Source organism: Lissotriton helveticus, assembly GCF_964261635.1.
Source record: "Lissotriton helveticus chromosome 1_1 unlocalized genomic scaffold, aLisHel1.1 SUPER_1_unloc_39, whole genome shotgun sequence".
Classification (NCBI taxonomy): Eukaryota; Metazoa; Chordata; class Amphibia; order Caudata; family Salamandridae; genus Lissotriton; species Lissotriton helveticus.
In genome coordinates, this window is record NW_027611680.1 from 1,080,228 (window position 1) to 1,105,707 (window position 25,480).

Below are 25,480 nucleotides of genomic sequence, written 5' to 3' on the forward strand. Positions count from 1 at the left end.
AGCCCCAGGTTCATCAACCAACTTATCAACAAATATGAACCTACCCGTGAGCTTCGCTCCACCCATTTGTCCCTCCTCACGGTGCCGACTTTCAAAAAGAAACGACTCGGCGGATCCAGCTTCGCACATCTTGCCCCTAAGACCTGGAACTCCTTGCCCTTGTCCATCCGGAGCTGCACCAAGCTGACAGAGTTCAGACGAGCCTTGAAGACCTGGCTATTTAAACAAGCGTACGGTTAGGGCATTACACCATCTGCTCTCTCACTTACCTTTTACCATCTGCTTTCTTCAGCGCCATGAAACCCCTGGGTGACCGTGCGCTTAACAAATTCCGTATAGAATAGAATAGAATAGTTGATGTGTTTGGCGGTTTGATAATCGACTAAAGCTCTTCACACATTCACTGCAGTTGAATGGTTTTTTCCCGTGTGTAATGAGAAAAAACACAGGTGCACCATACATTTACAAATGTGCAGGAACAATAATATTAATGTTGAGGCACAAAACAGTGATATCCAAAGGTCTTATTTGTTTGAATCCTTTATTTTTCAACAGTAGAAAAACGAACAGCTGACGCGTTTCGTCCCTGTGGGACTTCTTCAGGGCTGTGTTTACAAAAGACATATAAAACAAACCATTAAAATCATGCACTATTGTATATCCCAAAAGAGCAACAATAGTAACAAGTTTAAAAACAGGTAACTTTAACAGAATAATCATCTTGAAAGTTACAAGAAAGAGCACGAGTCTATTTGTTACATTTCCCAAAAGAGAGATTAAACATAAATAGAGCCTAATGGACTGTTATTTAGACTATTATTATTAGTCAGCCTAGAGGCGACATGTAGTTCAGAAAAAGCTACACACATTAAGTTCATTTCGAAAATAATCAGCTTAGAGGCGGAATTTAGTTCAGAAAAAACTACACACATTGAGTTCATTTCGAAAAAAGTGTGTGAACTTGTATATTTGAGTTGGAGAACAATTCTTGAAACAGTAGTGATCGCTAAACATGACATGTGAAATAGGTTTTGAGAATTGTAAGTGCAAACCTACCAAGGATAGGTGGTCAAAACTTGGCATAATGAGCGTGCACAAGGACCCGGATAACGAAGTCTGTTTCGCAGAGAAAAATTAAGAACTGGATAAAACAAATGGGTGAAAAAAGAAAATATAAGAAAGCGAAATGATACATATCTAACAGCTTCTAATCTACTAGGAGGTCATCCCATTTTATGGTCAGTAAGGAGAATAGAAGGACACTCACGTTGAAAATGCAATAACCATTGGAGGTCTGAATAATGTCTGTATCCTCTAAGAAAAAAAAATATATATACAACTGGGCTTGTGGTTTAATTATAAGGAAAAAAGAAACACCTATGTAAACACTTCAGATCTGATGTGTTCCTTTCTATGATCTATATCAGGCTACATTAAATTGAATCTATTTGTATAATTCCTGCTCTCCAGGTATAGACCCAGTTCTATTTTACATCTGCATGTTCTTTTGGACTGAACCATATGTATTGCCCAATAGATGAGGCTTAACTATAATTATTAATGCAATAAATAAAAATGTATACTCAAAATGTAATTCTATAGGTGCACCATCCATGAGTTGTGCACCTTAATCTGAAAAAAACAAAAAACAATCATCAACATCGATTATATTCATTGGAAAGAAGGCAGAAGTCTGGGTAAGAGAGAACAGGAATATTTACCTACATTTATGTGAGAGAGGACCTCAAAGACAGAAGAAGGCTTATAATTCCAATGAGTCCTCTTATTCCTCGAACAAATTTCTAGACATGAAAGAATATAAATAGGTAGAGAGTAATATTTATTGAAAATATTTTTATAAAAAGAAATTACGTTATGCATAGTTTGAATCATGACAAAAATTGCAAAGATAAACTATAAGATGGAAGACATGGAAACATGCAAAGGGCTCATAGCGAATATGCACTGAACCCACCTCACCTCCACTTTAAATAAAGTGTCGACGTGAAGTGGAGATGCGTAAACCAGAAGTCGTGTCCAAGTTGCCCCCTACATAGTAACTCACCAATAGGATACTATACATCTAATGACCAAAATTTACGTCAAAACGTCAAAGATTATTAAAAGATAAAAAAGAGACTCCCTATATATGGTCTTCCACATGTAAACATTCATGTCAAAATGCTTCTTGAAACAAGCATGAAGAAGCATGAGGTTAGTATATATGATCCTCAAGAAATGCTCGTATTCAGTAATAGAACATAAAGAAATATAACTATACATATTTGGAGAGAGTCGGTTCAGAAACGATACCGACTATGAAAAAGGAAGGGAAAGGAGCAAAAGAAATTTAGATTGACTTACCACGAGGAGAGTTACATGCCGTCTTGCAGAGCCCAGCCGTCGTACACCCTCAGTCCGTATAGCACCTAAAGGTAACTATCTGTGGCATGATCCGTATTTATAACCCGGCTAATTGTTTAAGTCGGTCCACCTGTAAGGTATTAGCACCGTAAATGGCCATGTAGTGTTAGTGTTCGATGGCGGCCATATTTGAAGGGTGTATATATCATCTGGAATTGGGAAGTATGGGTAGAAGAAAAGGATAAAGGAAGAATCCAGAAAATAATCCTTCGCGTTCAGCGTCTCTATTATAAAGACAAGAGTGATCCCTGTAAAAGTGTCTTTATGATTGTATATCAATATTAAAGACAGAAATGTAAAAAAGAGGGACAAACATAAATCGCGGCCATATTGAAGTGGTGCATATGACCCAAACGTGCAAAAAACGAAAAAGAAGGAAAACGTAGATCGCGGCCATATTGGAACGGTCCAAGTAAACCTAATAGTAAATATGCAAGGAGACGAAATACAAGGACGTGAGTAGCGGCCATATTAAGCCGGTGTATACGAGCCTAGAAACAAAATATTAAAACAATAGTGACACTTTAAATGCCAACAATGTAATTACACTCCGATATAGGGTCTACTTAGATTGTTAAATACACATGACGAACCTGACGACTCTCAGAATATGAGTTCAATCTAGACAGTAGAGTTTATGCGGAAAACCAATATAAGGGATTTGAAGACTTAATAATAAGGGGTCAATGTAAGAAATGTAAAAAAGAGGGACAAACATAAATCGCGGCCATATTGAAGTGGTGCATATGACCCAAACATGCAAAAAAATGAAAAGAAGGAAAACGTCGATCGCGGCCATATTGGAACGGTCCAAGTAAACCTAATAGTAAATATGCAAGGAGACGAAATACAAGGACGTGAGTGGCGGCCATATTAAGCTGGTATATACGAGCCTAGAACCAAAATATTAAAACAATAGTGACACTTTAAATGCCAACAATGTAATTACACTCGTGTGTGTTCACTGAAGATGTTGTAGGTGTGATGACTTACTGAAGCTCTTCCCACAGTCATTGCACTTGAGTGGCTTTCCCCCTGTGTGTGTTTGTTGATGTTTTCGTAGGGTTGATAACTGACTAAGGCTCTTCAAACATTCACAGCAATCATATAGTTTTGCCCTTGTGTGTGTTCGCTGATGTCTTTGTAGGTCTGATAATTGACTAATGCTCTTCCCATATTCATTGCACTTGAATGGTTTTTCTACTGTGTGTGTTCGCTGGTGATACCTTAATGCTGAAGAGCTGCAAAAACTACTGTCAAATTCACTACAATGATAGGGTTTTCCCCGTGTGTGTTCGCTGCTGACTTTTTAAGTCTGATAACTGACTAAATCTCTTCCCACATTCATTGCACTTGAATGATTTTTCTACTATGTGTGTTCGCAGATGATACCTTAATGCTGAAGAGCTGCAAAAACTATTGTCACATTCACTGCACTTGAATAGGTTTTTCCCCTGTGTGTGTTCGCTGATGGTTTTGAAGGTTTGATAATTGACTAAAGCACTTTGCACATTCACTGCACTTGAATGGTTTTCCCCCTGTGTGTATTTGCTGATGTTTTTGGAGGTTTGATAGGTTACTAAAGCACTTTGCACATTGACTGCACTTGAATGGTTTTTCCCCTGTGTGTATTCGCTGATGTTGTTGGAGGTTTGATAAGTGACTAAAGCACTTTGCACATTCACTGCACTTGAATGGTTTTTTCCCAGTGTGTGTTACCTGATGGTACCTTAATGTTGAAGAGTCGCAAAAACTACTGTCACATTCACTACAATAATAAGGTTTTTCCCCCGTGTGTGTTCGCAGATGACGTTTTCGGTCTGATATATGACTAAAGCTCTTCCCACATTCATTGCACTTGAATGGTTTTTCCCCTGTGTGTATTCGCTGATGGCTTTGAAGGTTTGATAATTGACTAAAGCACTTTGCACATTCACTGCACTTGAATGGTTTTTCCCCTGTGTGTATTCGCTGATGTTTTTGGAGGTTTGATAGGTTACTAAAGCACTTTGCACATTCACTGCACTTGAATGGTTTTTCCCCTGTGTGTATTCGCTGATGTTGTTGGAGGTTTGATAAGCGACTAAAGCTCTTTGCACACTCACTACACTTGTATGGTTTTTCTACTGTGTGTGTTCGCAGATGATACCTTAATGCTGAAGAGCTGCAAAAACTATTGTCACATTCACTGCACTTGAATGGTTTTTCCCCTGTGTGTATTCGCTGATGTTTTTGAAGGGTTGATAATTGACTAAAGCACTTTGCACATTCACTGCACTTGAATGGCTTTTCCCCTGTGTGTATTCGCTGATGTTTTTGGAGTTTTGATAAGTGACTAAAGCACTTTGCACATTCACTGCACTTGAATGGTTTTTCCCCTGTGTGTATTCGCTGATGTTTTTGGAGTTTTGATAATTGACTAAAGCACTTGGCACATTCACTGCAATGATATGGTTTTTCCCCCATGTGTGTACGCTGATGTATCTGTAGGGTTGATAACTGACCAAAGCTCTTTACACATTCACTGCACTTGAAAGGTTTTTGTCCCGTGTGTATTCGCTGATGTTGTTGGAGGTTTGAAAAGTAACTAAAGCACTTTGCACATTCACTGCAATGATATGGCTTTTCCCCCGTGTGTGTACGCTGATGTTTCTGTAGGATTGATAACTGACTAAATCTCTTGACACATTCACTGCACTTGAATGGTTTTTGTCCTGTGTACGTGTGCTGATGAAGCTTGCGTAGTGATGACAAACTAAAGCTCGTGCTGCATGTGTATGATTCCTCTTTCTTGGTTAGTGTCTGTGGGTCGTGTATATATTTGTCTACATCCCATGACTGCATTTCCTGATGGGCCGACATGGCTGATAAAGCACTTGTGTTTTTCTCACAAACTTTATATGTGTGCAGTAATTTGCACGTTTGATTTCTGTTTTAACAATAAAATGCGATAGCCACCAAATATTTGCCACACTCCTAATATCTAGAAGGTGTCTTTGTAGGGGATTGTGCCTTTAGATTGGATTATGGCAATGCACGCTTGCGGGTAAAGATGTATCTTCCTTCTGGCCAGTGCAAATCGGGACAGTCTGTTGTATTGTAGATATAAGAACTCCTCTTTCCTTTACCCGTCAGTTGTCTGGCTCCACTCTGTTGTGCTCTTCTCTGGTTATTGTGGTTTGGCCAGAAAGAGTTTACAATTCACCTAGCGCCCGGAATGATGGCTTGTAATCATCTTAGAAAACAGAGCACTGCGGTAATCACATCATACCGATCCCATGATCAAAGCTGATGTTGGACACTTGTTTATACAGGAGGGGGTTTGTTATTGTTGTTGCCTTAATTTTACTAAGGTCATTTCTTCGTCTTGTAGCGTGCAGGTGCACAGCTCAGACTCTTACAATCACTGAACTGCCCTTGAAGCTTCATCCGGGATCTGTCAGTTTGTGTGCAGGTTCCTCTGTCGCCGACTGCGCTGATGTTTTCCTGAATACTGGAGCTCATTATTTCCGCTATTATTGAAGATTTACAGCCTTCGCTTCATTATTGATGGTCATTTCACACATGCAAGGCTTGTTTTCTGTTGGATCGAAAGATATTTTAAATTACTAAATTGAAACATAATGGAATGAGAATTCACAATGTTTAACTGATTGTAACAGACATTTCAGGGGAGATTTACCAAATCTCCACACAATGCAGCGCAGCCCTCCCCCGCGAGGCTACGCTGCGTAGCGCGACAGGAAGGGAACAGGAGAGCACCATATTTTCGAAGATATGGCTCTCTCCTTTCCTTTCCCTTGCGCCGGCACTGATTACAGAGGGCCTGCACCATGCACACACCTTAGCACCAGAGCACTAGGGTGTGTGTGTGTCTGTGAGTCCAGCATGGGTTTTGTACAGGAAGGACACCCTTTCTGTACAAATTACTATGACTCGACACGAGGGAAAGCTTTTACCATTTTGCATACGTGTTGCACAGTGCAGCACATATGCAAAGTCAGAAAAGGAAGGAGGAAGGAAAGCATTTCTCCTTCCTTGCACCTAGTTTTCTGGTTGCACGGGAACGCCCATGCACCATCCTTGGCAGGCCCCATGGCACAAAGTAATGCGAAACAATGCTATGCGCAGTGTCAAATTTATTTTAACGTTATTTCCACTGTTAAACAAGTTTAGCGCTGGAAAGTAAATTAGGAAAAAAGATTTTGCTCCATTTTGTGCCTCTTTTGTGATGCAAACAGTGCAAAATCTTAGTAAATCTCCCCCTTCTTCTTTACCGCCTTTGAAACTTAGCAAGGAATATTTCATCATACACAGATATTTAACTAAAAGTTCTGTTGATCAGGTCACATCTTATTAATGTCTGAAAAGGAGGTGATTTACCAGTGTTCACAGAGTAACTGAGCAAAGTAAGGGTGCTCTTAGCTCCCAAGTACTTAGTGGTATAGCTGAAGATAGAAGCACATGGTCAAGATTTCATTTAAACAACAATAGAGTTTAGAGAAAGAGATGGATCAGGCTGGGCTGTAAAATTTCCAGTAACTCTTTACAAAGTATACAACAAAAATAACTCCATTTACACACTTTTTCTCATTCTTTCCGATTCACTTAAGATCATCTCACATACCAACTCCTGTCTTTACTCGCTGTTCATAAGTCACCTTTGACACTTTCAACAGCTCCTTGGTTCAAGCATTTCTGGTTTCTTCTAACTTGGAAGATTGGAACATTATTGTCAGTTGAGGGGGGGTTTCCTATCAGCATAACATCTGTCAATCTCCCTGAAACTAGTGCAGCTTACAGAGCCTGGTTCTGGCCCTGAAAGACAACTTTAAAAAGCAGGTCTTTAGTTCTTCCTAAAGTAGATAAAGTTCTGTAAGCTGCAGCTCCTTCCGGGGCTGTTGTGTAAAACATAACGAGGGGTTCACTGTAAGCCCCATCCTTTACATTATAAGCGCTGATAAGGTAAACAAACGTTGATTCATATATTTAATATTCAACTAGATCAGTCATTTAGTACTTATAGAAAATCCATCACAACCAATAATTTACACCTGACATATCCCCGCAGCAGATGTGTGCATATTACTCTTTTCCCCCCTTTTGCAACATTACATGGCATCTGGCATGACATTGTCCGTTTGGGGCTCAGGATGATACTTTGTCACTGGATGGGCATTTGGCAGAGCGGGAGGAGTTGTCAGTTATCCACAGGTGATGCGGCATTTCTACCTTTCCATATTTCTCATATTCAAGTTTACCTAATTTCCTGTCCTTCGGCCACCCCTACTGCCCTATGGCTGCACACTCACTCTGTGGGGTTCATCAGAAGTCATATAACTGCCTCATACTCACTAGGCCATGGATCTCACTTCTTCTACAACACTTATTGCAGACAAAGGGCCTAGTTTAGAGTTTGTCCAACAGATTATTGCCTCAAAACTAGGGGTGGGTGAAGAATTCCGCTCGGCCGGCGGAGCTCGCGAAGGGTCCAAAAAACTCGATGCCGAACGGAGTTCTTTTCTCAAGCGGTTCGCCAAAGGTAAGGTGACGAGCGCTTGTGAGAAAATATAACACGCTAGACCTCCTCCTTGTGAGATTTCTCATTGAGGGAGGTCCCGGCAGGTCGCGACCACTCGAGTGTTAAAATCTGCCATTCTTGTTGATGAAGCTGCCATTCGATTAGAATATCAATTAGAGCGGCAGAAAGCAGCAATGCCCTCTGGCACGACACGTAGTGCTGTTCGTGCTGATTTTACAGTGGGGGTTAAACTCCTGGCACAAAAAATCAGTATGAGAAGTGCAACTTACACTCTAACACTAGCGGAAGTCTGCAGAGTGCGGCGGAGTTTCCCTGACACTTCATGGAGTTCCGCGGGGTAAACTCTGCAAACTACACCAAGGCATTATCAAAACGTGACAGATATCCTGTCTGCCTTATTATAATTGTTAGAAATGGGATCTCTGGCTGGCCAAAGGCTTGCGCAAAAGTCAGTCAGAGATCACCACTCTAAGTCAGGGCAAGGGAGTTACACGCCAAGAAAACCCTTGCTCACCCCCATGGTAACGTGACACGGCAGTAAGGCTAAACTCGGAGACTATGGAAGTTAAGCGTTTGCGTGCGCACCCAGCAACAACACCCAAGGCCCACCACAAAGGAAACTCCACACAAGGTAATGTATAAAAATAGCCTTTGTATTGTAGCAAACACATAAGATAAAAACACACACTTTACAATGTGCCAACAGGCATGGGCAGAATTTACAGGGGATATATGTACAGGACAGGGCCACATGGACCACTGTCAGGAATAGGCACTTTTAGAACTAGAATACTTGTTAGAATTAGCACTTAGGCATAGAATATAAAATCACTGTAGCACAAAATAGAACATAGAGCACACAACCAGTAATCACTGGTAACAGGTAAGTACCACCTACGGAAACAATAACCACCTTAGGAGAATCACGCAGGGAACCAGGACCTCACTAGCAACACCTGTACTAGGAAGAACAATCACCTACGTATCACCATACATTTAGGGGTATAGGAATAAAAGCATTACACATGACGCATTAAAATCCATTCAGAGGTGCATGAAAAACACTTTAGCAGAAATTACATAGGCCACAACCCGTGGCTGTCCCCGGCCAACTGGCCTCTCTGGGGCTAGGATGCCCTGTGTCCCAAATGTCAGGGCAGGCTGCGCAGGCAGCCAAAAGAAGAAATGCGCAAGAATTCCTAAACGGAGCAGCTGCCCACTAAGTGCTGGGCAGCTATAGAACTTGAGCATGGCACCAGCATGCCTTCCTGGCTCTCCTCGGTGCTGAACAAGCAATGGGGCCCAAGAGCACGTGGGAGCCTCGTGGGCTCTGCGACCAAACAACTGGGCCCTTAGGAGCCTCGTGGGCTCGGAATACACTGTGCCCCCTTTGAGCCTCGTGGGCTCTGATCAATTAAATGCCCCTGGAGCCTCTCCGGGCTCTCAACAATACTAGGCCTTCGTTGGAGTTCACCTTCTGGTGACTCGAAATAGAGAAATGCCCCCTGAGCCTCTCGGGGCTCTGAAAGAAATGTGCACCGTCGTTGGGAGTCCCTCCCTGGGGGACTCAAGATGGCAAAATGCTCAGGAGCCTCTCGTGGGCTCGAACAAAGGTGCGGCAACTTTGGGGGAGCGGCCCTCTGCCAACCGGGGCCGCTCTCAGTTACTGAGGAGCTAGTGGAGCCTCTCAGGCTCTGTGGACATGCCCGTAGCTCTCGCCCGCCCATCAACACTCACTGGGTTCTGCTGCGGGGAGGCTCCGACGTCGTGCTGTGTCTCCCTGCTGACGAGACTCCTACGCTGGTCACCACGGGGTTCTCCCTCATTCATGGGAGCCTCCAAACACCAGCTTCTGGCTTCTTCTCGCGTCGGGTGGAGGCGGGGTGATCTCCCGTCCTCCAGGGCCCTCAGGACGCCTCTCCTTACCACCTTGCACCGGAGCATGGGGTGGGCTCCCGTCGACTTCTGGTTTCGGCACTAAGTACTTCCGGGTCGTGGCTGCGGCCGATAGCAGCGCGGCCCTGGGGTGTGGAGGCGGGACAGCACCTCACATAGGATCCCCGGGCCGGCGGCAGTGATCTCGGGGGTCAAAACGAGGGGTAGGCTCCCTCAAAATAAATAATAAAGCGAGGTGGGCACTCGCTGGGGGGGGCACCTGCCAGGGGCTTAGCTTGGCAATTAAGCGAGGAAAATGCAGGGTGGGCACCGGTTACGAACAGAGAGCGCTCCCAAGGCACTAGGGGGATAATTACAGCGCTGTAATATAATGTAATGTATGTGGTCTTGTAAAGCGCACTGCTGCCCTGAGGTGTCCTGGCGCTGTAGACCGCTGGGGAACCCGTCCTGGCTATCCCTGTGAGATGGTCCCTAACTGGGCATCTCCAAGGTGAAACCAGGCATCCCCAGTGAATGTGGGGGGCCGTTGTAGAGATGAGGCAAGCTAATGCCCAGAGTTGCCGAGTGTGATCCCTGGTTAGAGTAGGCACCGAGGCGAGAATTATCGAGTCAGCTGACCCTGGTCCACGACCCTGCCGCGTCGGGAATTGAACCCTGGTCCCAGGTTGTTCTCTGCTTCTGGGTCTGCCGCCTCTAACCAGTGAGCCACACCGCTCCCAAGCGCTAGTGGTAAAATAAAGCGCTCCCAAGCGCTTGATGCCCAGAAGTCCAGGGCAAGTCACAGCCAAAAAGTCCTTTAGGAGGTGGGGGGGGCAAGGCTGGGCCCAGAACCAGCACACAGGGTCCTCCTAGGCAGGGAGGCAATCCCCAGTGGCGGTCCTCCTGGCGCCCAGCAGTAGCAGCCCCCCTCAAGAAAGGATCCAGCAAGAGAACCCCTTGTAAGAGGTCACAGCCTCTTTTTATACAGTAAATCCCTTTGTCTCAGGGTGCAGGGTGGGGGAAAAAACCAGTCGCAGCTGGTTTTGGAGCACTTTGTTTTCCTCAGCCAACCTTTCCTTTCACTGGCCAGGCTAGGGACATTAGACGCACCACAGGGGCCAGCGCCAGTATTGTGTGGCGTAAGCCCAGCCCTATTCAGGTCCCAGGTGTACTCCTCCCTCCCATCACTCATGCTAATCTCAACACTCACCACCGGGGCAGACCCAATATGACTCATGGAGCCAGGCTCACCAGCCAGCTCCAGCCATTTACAAGCCAGACACAAATTACACAAACATGCCAACTTCTAGAAGTGGTACAAAAGGGGGTGGTAATGGACGGAGCATCAGAACCAATCAAACACTCACACCCAGTCAAACGATCTGGGTTTAATCCATCACCGTTCTTTAGCCCACTTTTTGATAATGGGATGGAGTCCGCATAAGACAGTCCTCTCTGAAGATGTCTGATCTTCAGGCGCTGAAGAGCCCTGTAATGAAGAGGGCCCGGGAATATTACTTGAATTGATGATGCTAAAATCCCTACCACTCTGGCAATGGCCCTGAGTGTGACTGTCTGACTGTCCAGTAACTTCTGTATTTCCGTCTTGAGATTTCTCAACTTCGCCTTGGGAAGGCACAGCTGAGCCGCCTGTGAATCGATTGTGAACCCGAGGAACTCTGTCACCTGAGTCAGGGCAATCACCGACTTCTTCGGGTTGATCACAAACCCTAAACTCTGACTTAGGTGCTGCCTGAGTGTGGCTTGATCTTGTGCCATAATTAGGATATCGTCTAGGTATACAATGAGTCGTATCCCCCTCTCCCTCAGATGGGCAATCACAGGTTTCATGGTGAAGCACCAAGGAGCTGAGGAGAGTGCGAAAGGAAGGGCCAAAAATTCGTACCACCGCCCGTTCCACCGGAACTGGACAAAGCGGCGGTGGGGAGGGAAGATTGGGATGGAGAGGTAGGCGTCTTTGAGATCCAGTCTTACCAACCAATCTTCCTCCTGTAGCAAATCCGCCAGAAGATGGATCCCCTCCATCTTGAAATGATTGTACGTAAGAAATTGATTGAATTCTCTGAGATTCAGAACGAGTCTGTTGCCACCTCCTTTCTTCTGCACAATAAAGATGTTGCGGCAGAAGCCGTGAGGCCCTTTGTTGCACGGTGCAATCGCGTGCTTCTGTAGCAAGTCTGCAACCTCTTCGGCTATGAAATTGCGATGTCGTAGGGAAAAATGAAGTTCTGCTGGAAGAACTGGTTGCAAAGGAGGAGAGTAAAACTCCAACTGAAAACCTTGAACGGTTTGCAACACCCAAGCGTCCCGGGTCAGGGCTTGCCACTGTCGCAGACAGTGACGAGTGCGACCCCCCAAAGGAAGTGGAAAGTGGTCTACCACACTCACCTGTGGATTGCGGTCCTTTGAAGCTGGCCCTGTTGCCGCCGGACTGCAAAACGCCCTCTGTTGAAGCCTCTGCGTGCCGGATAAAAGGTACCTCCACGAGTGGAGTCCCAATCTCCTCTTCCGCGACCAAAGTCGCCGCGTTGGGACCCTTGTTGAAATCCTCGGCCTGACGAGCGGCCCCCGCCTCGTCCGGCCCGATTAAAAACACGTTGCTGGAATACCCTCTTTATTCCAGATTGCGCCTTATCGAGGGAAGCGAACGTGCCCACATACTTTGAGACGTCTTTTACAAAACGTTCGCCGAATAGATGACCACGTGCTAAGGGCCCAATTGCTTCCTAATAGGCCGTGAGGCGGCTGCAAGGGCTTGCTGGACGGTCTGAGGGACCGTGGTATCCATTGCTTTGTTTACTGAAGACTGGACCGAAGCATCTAACACTTCTACAATGTTGTCCTCCAAAACAGCCTCCTGCTGTTGGTCATCATACACCTCCTCCTCACCATATTCTGCAGGATATTGCGCCCACTCTTCCATAGTCAATTTGGAGTGTGGCCAATAGAACAGTGATAAAGCCCAATTGGTATCACAGTCACCAGGAGGAGTAATGGGGGGGCAGCCCACTAGCACACTAAAAGTTTATAAAACAATTATAAAGCCCCCTTAGCAAAGCTGTAGTCCAAATAGGTCAGTGACATGGGCCAAATAATCTCCAGAGCGTGTGCTCACTCTCAGGCCAGAATTTTACAACCTTTAGGCAAGGAGAATTATACAGAGCTGCAATCCGATGTGAAAACGCTCTGAAAATGCGTTTAAGTATGACGGGGATTCGCGCCGAGGAGCGCAGCCCAAACGCAACCAAAACAGCCCAAAACCAGCCCAATCTAGTCAGCGTTTGAACGCGCTCGTCGGCCGAGAGCAACCAGGCGCCTACGGCAAGGGAGGGCTATGAAGGGGCCCAGCGCCGGCGCTTGAAGCGCAATGCCGGTAATGGAGGATCCTATGCGTGTAGACGGTTGCCGCTCTGCCGGTCGATGACCGTACACCCAAACGCGACTATGACGGGTCGCAAGCTCGCAGGTCAGAGAGAAAACTGCTCCGCTAGCAAGCACATGAAGGGGAAGGATTTTGCGCTCGGAAACGGAGCAGCGCCCTGAGTCCCTCGAATCCTGGCGAAACAATCGCTAAGGTACCAATAATGACAGTCTAGGAACACATTAATCTAGAAACACCTTCAATATATATAAATCCGGTCACATAACACAATAGGCATCAATCACTAGCTAAACTCATGCAGAGTATGGGAACATGAAAGGTGCACTTATCTCTTGCTGTGAGCAGCAAAGAAAGAGGAAGATGGCTACATGCAAAGGGATCTTATGGACAATGGAGGCGTGGCTACTATATGTGCATCATGGGCAATGTAGTTTGTTTATACTGTTACAAAAGAAAATATGCATTTTCATTGGCTGCTGTGATTTTGCAGTAAAGATTGAGAAGCATAATCTGAAGCCTCCGGTCCTTTATTAGAATCTGATGTAAACAATGCAATAACACAGGCCAGGCTCGAGGAGAATCTGATGCAAACAATGCAATAACACAGGCCAGGCACTAGGTGAATCGGATGGAAACAATGCAATAACACTGGCCAGGCACTAGGTGAATCTGAGGCGAACAATGCAATAACAGGACAGGTGTTGGGAAAAGCTGATGTAAACAATGCAATAACACAGGCCAGGCTTGAGGAGAATCTGATGCAAACAATGCAATAACACTGGACAGGCACTAGGTGAATCTGATGTAGACAATACAATAACACAGGCCAGGCGTTGGGAGAATCTGACGCAAACAATGCCTTAACGCAAACCAGGCACGAGGAGAATCTGATTTAAACAATGCAATAACACAGGCCAGGCGTTGGGAGAATCTGACTCAAACAATGCTAATAACACAGGCCATGCACGAGGAGCATATAACGCAAACAATGCAATAACACAGGCCAGGCACTAGGAGAATCTGATGCAAACAATGCAATAACACAGGTCAGGCACAAGGTGTATCTGATGCAAACAATGCAATAACACAGGCCATGCACAAGTAAAATCTGATGCAAACAATGCAATAACACAGGTCAGGCACTATGTGAATCTGATTCAAACAATGCAATAACACTGGCCAGGCACTAGGTGAATCTGACACAAACACTGCAATAACACAGTCCAGGCACAAGGAAAATCTGATGTAAACAATGCAATAACACAGGCCAGGCACAAGGAAAATCTGATTTAAACAGTGCAATAACACAGGCTGGCGCAAACAATGCAATAACACGGGCCAGACACTAGGAGAATCTGATGTAAACAATGCAATAACACAGGCCAGGCACAAGGGAAATCTGATGTAAACAATGTAATAACACATGCCAGGCACTATGAGAATCTGAGGCAAACAATGCAAAAACACAGGCCAGGCACAAGGAGAATCTGACTCAAACAATGCAATAACACAGGCCAGGCACAAGGAGAATCTGATCCAAACAATGCAATAACGCAGGCTAGGCACTAGGAGAATCTGATGCAAACAATGCAATAATACAGGCCAGGCACTAGAAGAATTTCACACAAACAATGCAATAACACAGGCCAGACACTAGGAGAATCTGATGGAAACAATGCAATAACACATGCCAGGCAATAGGAGAATCTGGCACAAACAATACAATAACACAGGCCAGGCACTAGCCCTTCGCTGCGGGGGTTATTCCCCCGCTGTGCTGGGGGGGAGGGGGCGCGCACAGCGCCTGCATGCTCATGACGAGCTGAGCTCGTCATGAGGCACGGCGCTCCTGTGCTCATGACGAGCTCAGCTCATCACAGGTGCATTGCCTCCCGTGGAACACTCAGCACAGGAGGGGAATTCTCCCCGCACCTGAGCGTTCCATGGCTCATGACGAGCTCAGCTCGTCATGAGCACCGGAGCGCCGTGGCTCATGACGAGCTCAGCTCGTCATGAGCATCGAAGAGGCTAGGATTGATGCAAACAATGCAATAACACAGGCCAGGCACTAGTAGAATCTGAGGCAAATAATGCAATAACACGGGCCAACCACTATGAGAATCTGAGGCAAACAATGCAATAACATGGACCAGACACGATCAGAATCTGACGTAGAAAATACAATAACACAGGCCAGGAACACGGGCCAGGCACGAGGGAAATCTGATGCAGGTGAGCATGTAATACCTGGTGGGATCTAGTGTACTGTGTGGACAAGAGGGTGGGAGGGCAAAGACTAGCTTCATATGGACTGAAGCATGGGCAAAATGAGCAATATTTGAAGGAAGTATTACCATATAGTTATTCATGCAGAGTACGGTTTTTTTTTTTGGCCAGGTATGGGATATTACGTACCATGGGTGTCAGAGATATTATAATTTTTCCTACAAGGGTCATCTGCTTTACAAAGAATTTCAATACAAGGAGTGACTCTAAAAAGCAGCAATGGGGCATGCAGTGAGAGGAGAGAATGCAGAGTATCACTAACGTTATAGAACAGCACACAACTTTAGAGGCTACTTAGATACAAGGGAGACACCTGAATTGGGCTTTGCACCTCACATGTACGCAGTACACAAAAGCGCCTTTACACACAGACCAATCAACCTAGGAGGGGCCGAGGGGAGACATAACATCTAATCCTGGCTTTACCACCTTACCTAAAGATGCTGGAAATAAACACCAAATGTTACTTCTCGACAGGGCCACTATACAGGTACGTATCCTAGGATTGTAGTCCCGCGGCCTCTCCCTCACGATCTCCACCACCACCACATGCTGTATTTGGCAACTACCGGAGCAATTGAGTCGACTCCATTTTGTATTTGCGGCAGCCATTTTGTCTGTCATATCCTGCCATGTGCTCACTGTGTGTTTTGTCCTACTTCCTTGTTAACTGCGCTTGAAATCTGCCCAGCAACAGGCTATATTTAGTATCTCCTGTTTTAGCGCATGCCCAGTAGTCTACAGCTGTTAGTAATTAGTTCCAGATAGGAATGTGTTTTCGAAGGTCTCGAGAACCGTTAACTCCGCCCACTCATCGATTGTGCTTCTAAATGTCCTTATATGTACATAAAACTCATTCTTGTGTTTTGTACCGCCTTCTTTGAGCCCCCTCTTTGTGTATAAAAGGGGCCATGTGCTTTAGTTCGGTGTGCTACTCCATACAATACCGAAGGGTGTTGTGTGGACTGCTGTACCACCTCCGGAGGTTAATAAACTATACTCTTCTATTTTCCAGTTTCTGTGCCAACTTCTTCCTATGGTCTGAGGACTTTTTGTGCAGAGAAGGGAGTACCACTTGCACTGGTAGGCCTTGCTGAGGTTTACTTCTACATTGGATAGGCCGCACCTCCACTGCACCCCCAGGCCAGGACTCTCCTCCTTAGCACAGTACAGACCTCACCTCTTCTGCACCCCCTGGACAGGTGTCAGGGTGCATAAAAAAGTAATTAAAGATCTTCTTTGTCTCACAGTATCTGCCACTGAACCGGCATTGCAAAGACCACCCGCTCGCAAAAGGTCGCGGGTGATTATAGCGCGGAACCGGGCATTCTCCCCTATACTACCAACAGGGAGGACCGCGGTGGAAGTTGCCGGTCTAGTCCAGAGTTCCTGTACACGGGTGCGAGGTCTAGACCAGCTGTGAAGTGCACTGGTTGATTCTAGAACCGAGGCACCAATGGATTTCAGAGATTAGTCATGTTCTTTCTGTAGTCTAGTTAAATAGAAATAGTGCAATTTTGTGCCAGGCTTAGGCGCATGTTCGAGCGCTTCGGTGCGTCGGTTAGTTAGCTCGGTAATTTAGAACTAGAGAGAAATACCAACTTAAAGTAAATAGGAAAAAAGAAATATAAAGAGAAGAATTAACGCTTACCCATTGAATACTTCAGTTCCTGATTTCTTCGTTGCTTGGTTGATGACGGAGGCTCCAGAAGGTTTCTAAGGGAGAAGTAAGAAGAATTCAGAAGATAAGAAAGTAAGGCAGTGAGTGAATGAACGAATGAGTGAAAAAGAATAAATTAACTCACAGAGTTAAAGGGTGCGAAAATGTTGTTTATAATGCAGGTTACCAAAGAATAAAATACTTATATTGAAGAATAGATTAGGAGCGAAAGCCATAGGCTCTCTGGGTAAGGAAATATGTATATATATATATAGAGAGAGTGAGAGAGTAAGAAAGTGGAGAAGGAATAGAAGGAAATTAGTAATGGTGTGCTTTTCTGTTACATCGATTTCCACTCATGCTTGAAGAGAGAGAGGGAGTAGAAAGGCAAAAAAAGGAGTACGGCGGAAAGGAAGAAGTAGAGTGGAAGAGCCAGATGGTCAGGCAGTCTCTTCTCTGTTCCATTCCCCTTTTCCCCGGCTGGGTTCACACGGCCACTAGTAAACTCTTCAGTTGGTGGCTGTGGGAAAACCAGTGGTGGAAATTGGAAAATCTCATAGTTCTGCTCCGAATTTGGAAAATCTCATAGTTCTGCTCCTGGGAGTGTGGCACTGTGAGTAACCACGACCCTTAACAGAGTGAAGTGCCCACGTCAATACTCACCTGAGCAGAAACGCTAAAGGGTTCATTTAAAAAAAATTAGGAAATATTCTTAAGGAGATTCAACAAGAGTGGATAGGATTCAGGGAGAAAAATAAGGTAATCAAATTTTAAATGAAGGCCCGCATTTCTTAACTCATTGCTCTTTGTACTTCATGTGTCGGCCCACTGTCTTCCCAGATGCACAATCTTGTAGAGCTTCCATCTTGTCGTATCTCAATGGAGACGCAGCTTCGTGGTCAATGCCCCTGGTCACCCAAGGAACCCCAATTTTATATAACTTCGAGGAATTCAAGAAAGAGTTTTTGTGAATTTTTGATCGTCGGACAATGAATTACTGGAGTTGAGGCAAGGGAATCGAGCGCTTGTCACTTACCTGGCCCAATTTAACAAACTTGTAGTAGAAACTGAATGGCCGGAGGCCAAAAGGGCAGGCTTGTTCTATCGGGGTTTGAAAGATGACTTAAAGGATGCTGTGTCACAGATCCCAAATTGCCCTGCAGAAGTTTCAGCTTTGATTGATCTCGTTTTGGAGATAGACTATCGACAAACGGAATGAAGGGGTGAAAGACAATGGAAATTTCGGCCCAGTGTACCACGCTTTGACCGGGTCAGCGCAGAGGTTGTTAAATCTGGTGATAAAGAACATGGAGTCAAACCTATGCAAATTGGAACTATTAGAGGACCCCTTTCCAAAGAAGAGAAAGCAAAGCGTTGACAGAATAATCTATGGCTTTATTGTGGTATCAGTGAACATTTTGTAAAGAAATGTCCCAAGAAGCCAAAAACCTTCAAGAAGGAAAACTCTCTGCACCACTAGTAGATGGAGTTGGGCTGGTGGTTGCTAACAAGGATACAACTCCAATTTCTCATCAAGTAGCCAATATTCTACAATCTTCCACTCCACACCGTATTCTGACGAGGACCCTAAGCTTTCAAGACCGAGTTCTTTCAGGAGTGGCCGTGATGCTGGACTCCGGTGCTACAGGGAACTTTTGTGACCGCAAATATGCCTCGAAAATTGGTCTGAGGCATTACCTAAAGAGAGAAGTGAGGCAGTTAGGGCTGTTGAGGGTACAAATGTAGCTTCTGGCCCAATAACCAGTCACACAGAAGTTGTGGAACTTGTCTCTTTTGAAGGTCAGAAGGAAGAGATTCAATTTAACTTGATCGATGCTCCGCAGTTTGGAATCATCCTGGGTTTGCCTTGGTTAACTGAATACAACCAAGTTATTGGTTGGAGAATTGCTTCGGAGAAAAGCAGAAAGAGCAAGATAGAAGTCTTTCAGCTTTATTATGCAAGCAAAAGATGATGGTGTGTCAGGTCTTCCGGTAGAATAGCAATAGTTTGCTGAAGTTTTCAGTGAATTGGAATCAAAGAAGTTGCCCCCACATCATTGGTATGACTGCAAAATTTGATTTGGAACCTGGATCTAACCTTCCTTGCGCTTGTATGCGCTTACTGAAGCTGAAAACCGTCAACCTAAAGATTACATTCAGAAATACTTAGAAAACGGGTTCATACGACCATCACAGTCCCCGTTTCTTCACCGTTATTTTTCATTCCGCAGCGTGACGGTGATCTGAGAATGTGTATAGATGATCGTGCCTTGAACAAGATTACAATAAAGAATCGTTATCCTCTTCCCCTGATTTCAGTTCTTCTAGATCAACTAAAAGATGCCAAAATCTTCATGAAGTTAGATTTACATGGGGAGTGCCATTTAATTTGAGTGAGAAGTGGAGAGGAATGGAAAACAGCATTCAGAACAAAGCATGGATTATATGAGTACCAAGTGATGCCCCACAGTTTGAGCAACACTCCTGCAGCCTTCCAGAACTTCATTAATGATGTCCTGAAGGAGTTCATTGATCAATGCACAATTGTTTACATCGACAACATTTTCATTTATTCCTCATCAGAAGAAGATCAGCAAAAGGTCAAAAGAGTTTTGCATTGCCTGAAGGAAAGCAAGCTTTACATAAAACTTGAAAAATGCGCTTTGGGGGGGGAAACCTGTGGATTTCTTGGGATTTGAGAATTGAGACACGTTACCCAACGAGTTTTCATCCACAAACAGATGGTCAAACTGAAAGGGCCAATCAAGAGTTAGAAAAGTATCTCAGACTGTTTCTTTTGGATCAAGAGGGAGAGTGGCTTGATCTTCTTTGGACTGCAGAGTTTGCACATAATAATGCTAAGAATGCCTCTACTGGTTTTCCCCCTTTCTACTTGAATTATGGAAGGCATCCGAATTCTGAGGTTTCCTCTCAAGAAGTGTCGGTGCCTGCAGCACAAAACTTTGCACAGCATCTTAGCAAGGTACACGAGTCTGCCACCAAGAACTTAATGAAAGCTAAGGAACGCTACAAGTGCAGATGAAAAAGAAGACCTGAACCAGATTGGAGTACAGGGGATGGTTAAGCACAAGAAACCTAAAGCTTAAAGGAAATAGAAAGTTTCAACCCCGATTTATAGGTCCATTTCCTGTGGAGCAAGTAGTAAATCCAGTGACTTTCAAACTAAAACTACCACCACAGCTAAAAATACACCCAGTGTTTCATGTTTCTCTTCTTAAAAAGGTTTCACTGCATTTGAAAGAATTGAGAAACAGAGAACCTATTTTAGTGAAAGGACGAGAAGAATTTTAAGTTAAAAGAATCTTAGTTTCAAAGTCCATTCGAGGGAAAATCTTCTATCTTGTAGACTGGAAGGGTTTTGGCCCAGAGGATAGGTCATGGGTGGAACAATCAGATGCTCATGCTCCCCGATTAACCAATATTTTTCACTTGCAAAATCCTCACAAACCTCAGCCCGGAGGCTTAACCTTGCGAAGGTGCAGGAAAAAGAAATCAAAGCTCTTCTTTGTCCCGCAGTATCTGCCATTAAATGGGCATTGCAAAGATTAACCGCTCGCAAATGGTCGCGAGTGATTATACTGCGGAACTGGGTATTCTCCCCTGTACTACCAACAGGGAGGACCGCGGTAGAAGTTGTCGGTCTAGTCCTGCGCTCCTGGACACGGGTGCGAGGTCTAGACAAGCTGTGAAGAGCGCAGGTTGATTTTAGAACCACGCACTTCACAAACGGATTTTCAGAGATTAGTCACGTTCTTTCTGTAGTCTAGTTAGATAGAAAAAGTGACGTTTTGTGCCAGGCGTAGGCTAGAGAGAAATACCAATTTAAAGTAAACAGGAAAAAAATATATAAAGAGAAGAATTAATACTTACCCATTGAATACTTCAGTTCCTGATTTTCTTCGTCGCTTGGTTGACGGCAGAAGGTCCAGAAGGTTCCTAAGGGAGAAGTAATAAGAATTTAGAAGATAAGAAAGTAAGGCAGAGAGTGAACGAACAAATGAGTGAAAAAGAATAAATGAACTCACAAGAGTTAAAGGGTGCTAAAAAGTTGTTTATAATGCAGGTTACCAAAGAATAGAATACTTATATTGTAGAATAGAAGAGGAGCCAAAGCCATAGGCCCTTTGGGTAAGGAAATAGAGAGAGAGTAAAAAAGTGGAGAAGGAAATTAGTAATGATGTGCTTTTCTGTTTCAGCGATATCCACTCATGCTTAAAGATAGAGAGGGAATAAGAAAGGCATAAAACGGAGTACGGCAGAAAGGAAGAAGTAGAGTGGAAGAGCCAGAAGGTCAGGCAGTCTCTTCTCTGTCCCATTCCCCTTTCCCCCGGCTGGGTTCGCTTACTACTCCACCTACATCCATTGCCTTGCTTCTACTACTGCCAGAGGCCCAACCATTTGGACAATGGGAACACTGGCAAGTTGTTAAACTTCACTTTCACATCACTATCACTGCACACTCAGTAAATATACCTGCTCCGCTGTAATACAGGCCTTGTAGCACAGCAGGGACACACTTGGGGTCACCAGGTGGGCCTGATGATGAAGCATGCCACCAACTAGGTTGGTGGGGGCTTCATAAAAAGAAAGAAGCCTTTTCTTTTTACAGTTTTGAGTCTCATATCACGTCTTGACAGACTAGTTCTCATTGATTTAACACGCCTTTGTCATGAGCCATCTGGGGCTCAATGGGAACTCTGGATACTTTTCAAAAACTCGTCTCGCCTCACCTGCTCTTAACACCCTGGACAGGACATGCCTCACCTCCTCTGAACCCCGGACAGGCCTCACCTGCTCTGTACCCCCATGGACAAGACATGCCTCACCTCCTCTGCACCCCCTGGATAGGCCTCGCCTTCTCTGCTCCTCCTGAACAGGCATCTCCTCTGCACCCCTCATGACCCGCCTCACCTCCTCCTCTCCCCCTGGACAGGTCTCACCTGCTCTCCTCCCCATGGACAGGACTCACCTCCTCTGCACCCCCTAGGACAAGCCTCGCCTCCTTCGCAACCACCCCGCCCCTGAAAAGGACATGCTTCACCTCCTTTGCACCCTTTGGACAAGCCTCAAATCCTCTGTACACCCCCGGACAAGCCTCACCTCTTCTGCAACCCCTGGACATGCCTCACCTCCTCTGACCCCTGGACAGGCCTCCCCTCCTCTGCACCCTGGACAGGCCTCACTTCCTCCGCACCCCATGGACAGGCCTCACCTCCTCTGCACCCCATGGACAGGCCTCACCTCCTCTGCACCCCATGGACAGGCCTCACCTCCTCTGCCCCCCTGGTGAGAGAGGCCCCACCTCCTCTGCCACCTGGACATGCCTCCCCTCCTCTTCTCCCCCAGGACAGGCCTCACCTCCTCTTCACCACTGTGGACTGGCCTCACCTCCTCTGCACCCCTGGACAGGCCTCACCTGCTCTCCTCCCCATGGACAGCACTCACCTCCTCTGCACCCCTTGGACAGGTCTCACATCCTCTGCTTCCCCTGGACAGGCCTCACCTCTGCACCCCTGGACAGGCCTCATCTCCTCTGCACCCTCTGGACAGGCCTTACCTCTTCTGCCCCACTGGAGAGGCTCCACCTCATGGACATACCTCCACTCCTCTTCTCCCCCTGGACTGGCCTCACCTCCTCTGCACCCCCTGGACAGACCTCACCTACTCTGCACCACCTGGACAAGCCTTACCTTTTCTGCACCCCTGGACAAGCCTTACCTCTTCTGCACCCCTAGACAGGTTCACTTCCTCTGCTCCCCCTGGACAGGCCTCGACTCCTCTGCACCACCTGGACAGGCCTCCCCTCCTCTGTACCCCTGGACAGGCCTTGCCTCACCTCTTCTGCACCAGTGGAGAGGCCTCACCTCCTCTGCACTCCTCAGGGCAGGCCTCCCCTCCTCTGTACCCCTGGACAGTCCTTGCCTCACCTCTTCTGCACCCGTGGAGAGGCCTCACCTCCTCTGCACCCCTCAGGACAGGCCTCCCCTCCTCTGTACCCCTGGACAGGCCTTGCCTCTTCTGCATCCCCCTGGACAGGCCTCAACCACTCTGCATCCCCCTGGAGAGGCTTCACCTCCTCTGCACCACTCCCACATATACCTAACCCCTCTGCACCCCCAGGACAGGCACCACCTCCTCTGCACCCCTGGACAGGCATCACCTGCTCTGTACCCCCATGGACAAGACATGCCTCACCTCCTCTGCACCCCCTGGATAGGCATCGCCTCCTCTGCTCCTCCTGAACAGGCATCTCCTCTGCACCCCTCATGACCCGCTTCACCTCCTCTTCTCCCACTGGACAGGCCTCACCTGCTCTTAACCCCCCTGGACAAGACAAGCCTCACCTCCTCTGCACCCCATGGACAGGCCTCACCTCCTCTGCCCCCCTGGACAGGCCTCACCTCCTCTGCACCCCTGGACAGGCCTCGCCTCCTCTGCCCCCCTGGACAAGCCTCACCTCCTCTGCACCCCATGGACAGGCCTCACCTCCTCTGCCCCCCTGGACAGGCCTCACCTCCTCTGCACCCCTGGACAGGCCTTTCCTCCTTGCATCCCTGGACCGGCCTCTCCTCCTCTGCACCCCTGGACAGGCCTCTCCTCCTCTGACCCTGGACTTGCCTCACCTCCTCCTCTGACCCTGGACTTGCCTCACCTCCTCCCCACCCCTGGACAAGCCTCACCTCCTCTGCACCCCATGGACAGGCCTCACCTCCTCTGCACCCCTGAGAAAATCAACTCCCCAGCACACGTATTTAAGTAAGATGTGGTTTCCCTCTAAGTTAAAAAAAAGTACAGTAAATGAGTCACAGAATATACACAATTCTTTCTTTCTTTTGTTTGAGTTTTATTCTGGTGTTCTCGGCCACAACCAACGCGTGTTTCGTCGCTACAGGGTGTGATCCCGCGACTTTCTCAAGGCTGTGTAAAAAATAAAGGTACAGAACCATGGTCTAAATAGAAGTTACATCCTTCTCAGGCATTGGTATTATTTTTTGTAAATTATATACGGCCACAGCGCATATAAACTAAGGGGGTTGTCTATGTTGGGTATACAAACAATAGTAACCTAACCTTGTTGAGAAGATACACGTAAAGAAAGCATTCGAAGATATAACAGTATACGATGGAGGGAGCGAATCCAGATAAAACTGACCTCCTCATAGCCCTGGTGCACAAAATCCTTGGTACTTTCAAGTGTGAAAACCCAGTCTGTGGTTGGGTCCGAGTGATGGCTCTCATGACGCGTGCTCTAGTCTTAGGGGTCATAAGTCCCAAACCTTAGAGCCCCAAGTGTATCCAGCATGAAGGTGAGAAATAAACACCTCTACCGTCCCAGTATAACTTTCTGTAAATAAAGAAGGGGTATGTTTAAACGTCTGAAAGTCCATCTCTGTAAAGTTCCAGATTGATGGATATTTCAAAGAAACCTCCTTTCAGAGCCGAGTTTACCCGAGCTCTGCCACACACGGCTGAAGCCTCTCGAGGCCTCACTCTTCATGCAAACGCTGAGAGTGACCTGCGCCTGCTCTGTGTGAAGGAAGGGCCCTCGGGCCTGTGGACGGCCTGGATCTCACCTCGAGAGCCCGAGGGACCCGCAGGGAGCCGCTCTGGTATTAAACGTTCATCCTCATGTCTCTCTCGTGCGTGATGACCCGGAAGCTATCTCGGTCTCACCTTTCAACCGTCGCAGAGTCCCCGAACATCAGCAGAGGAGCCGCTGCATCCAAACCCGCAGCCCGAGCTCGGTGTGTGGGATCCGAAGCTGTAGAAGACCTCAGACCGGCAAACATCAGCAGAGGAGCCGGTGTATAAGAGCTCAGCCCGTCGCTCGGGGTGACTTCCGGTATCCCGACATAGCAACAAACGAAGGACTACGGCAATGGAAACGGGCGCCATCTTGGAATGGGGAAGATGTCAAATGCGCGTGGTCTGTACACTCATCTACTTCTGAGTTCTAGCAGCATTATACATCATAAGAGGAGTAGTACTAGACTGCTGTTAAGGTTTTGTTTCTATATATGAGCTGAGCACTTATTGTTGAGTATAAGTCAGGCATGATGGAGCGCGAGGCGTCTCGTGCTAGCTGAGAGAGTGTCATCAGTTGTTCGTCCGCAGCCCTCTTTGACCCGAACTCCGTGCAGGATGCAGTGTCTGTCCTCGGCGCATGCGCAGTTGTTTAATCAACCAGTCCCTCTTAACACTGTGCTGCGGGAGGCAGAGTCTGTCCTCCGCGCATGCGCAGTTGTTAACCCATCGAGCCCTCTTTAAC

General features: G+C 46.4%; 1 pseudogene across 1 annotated transcript; it reads right to left on the bottom strand.

Annotated features, from left to right (window-relative positions):
- Positions 1-524: 524 nt before the first annotated feature.
- On the bottom strand, positions 525-25,076 carry LOC144806005 (uncharacterized; annotated as a pseudogene). Its single transcript, XR_013605649.1, has 4 exons — positions 24,886-25,076; positions 21,082-21,147; positions 17,182-17,246; positions 525-6,004 (listed from the first exon to the last, which is right to left on the bottom strand). The product of XR_013605649.1 is annotated as an uncharacterized LOC144806005 (transcript).
- Between the last annotated feature and the right edge of the window lie 404 nt (positions 25,077-25,480).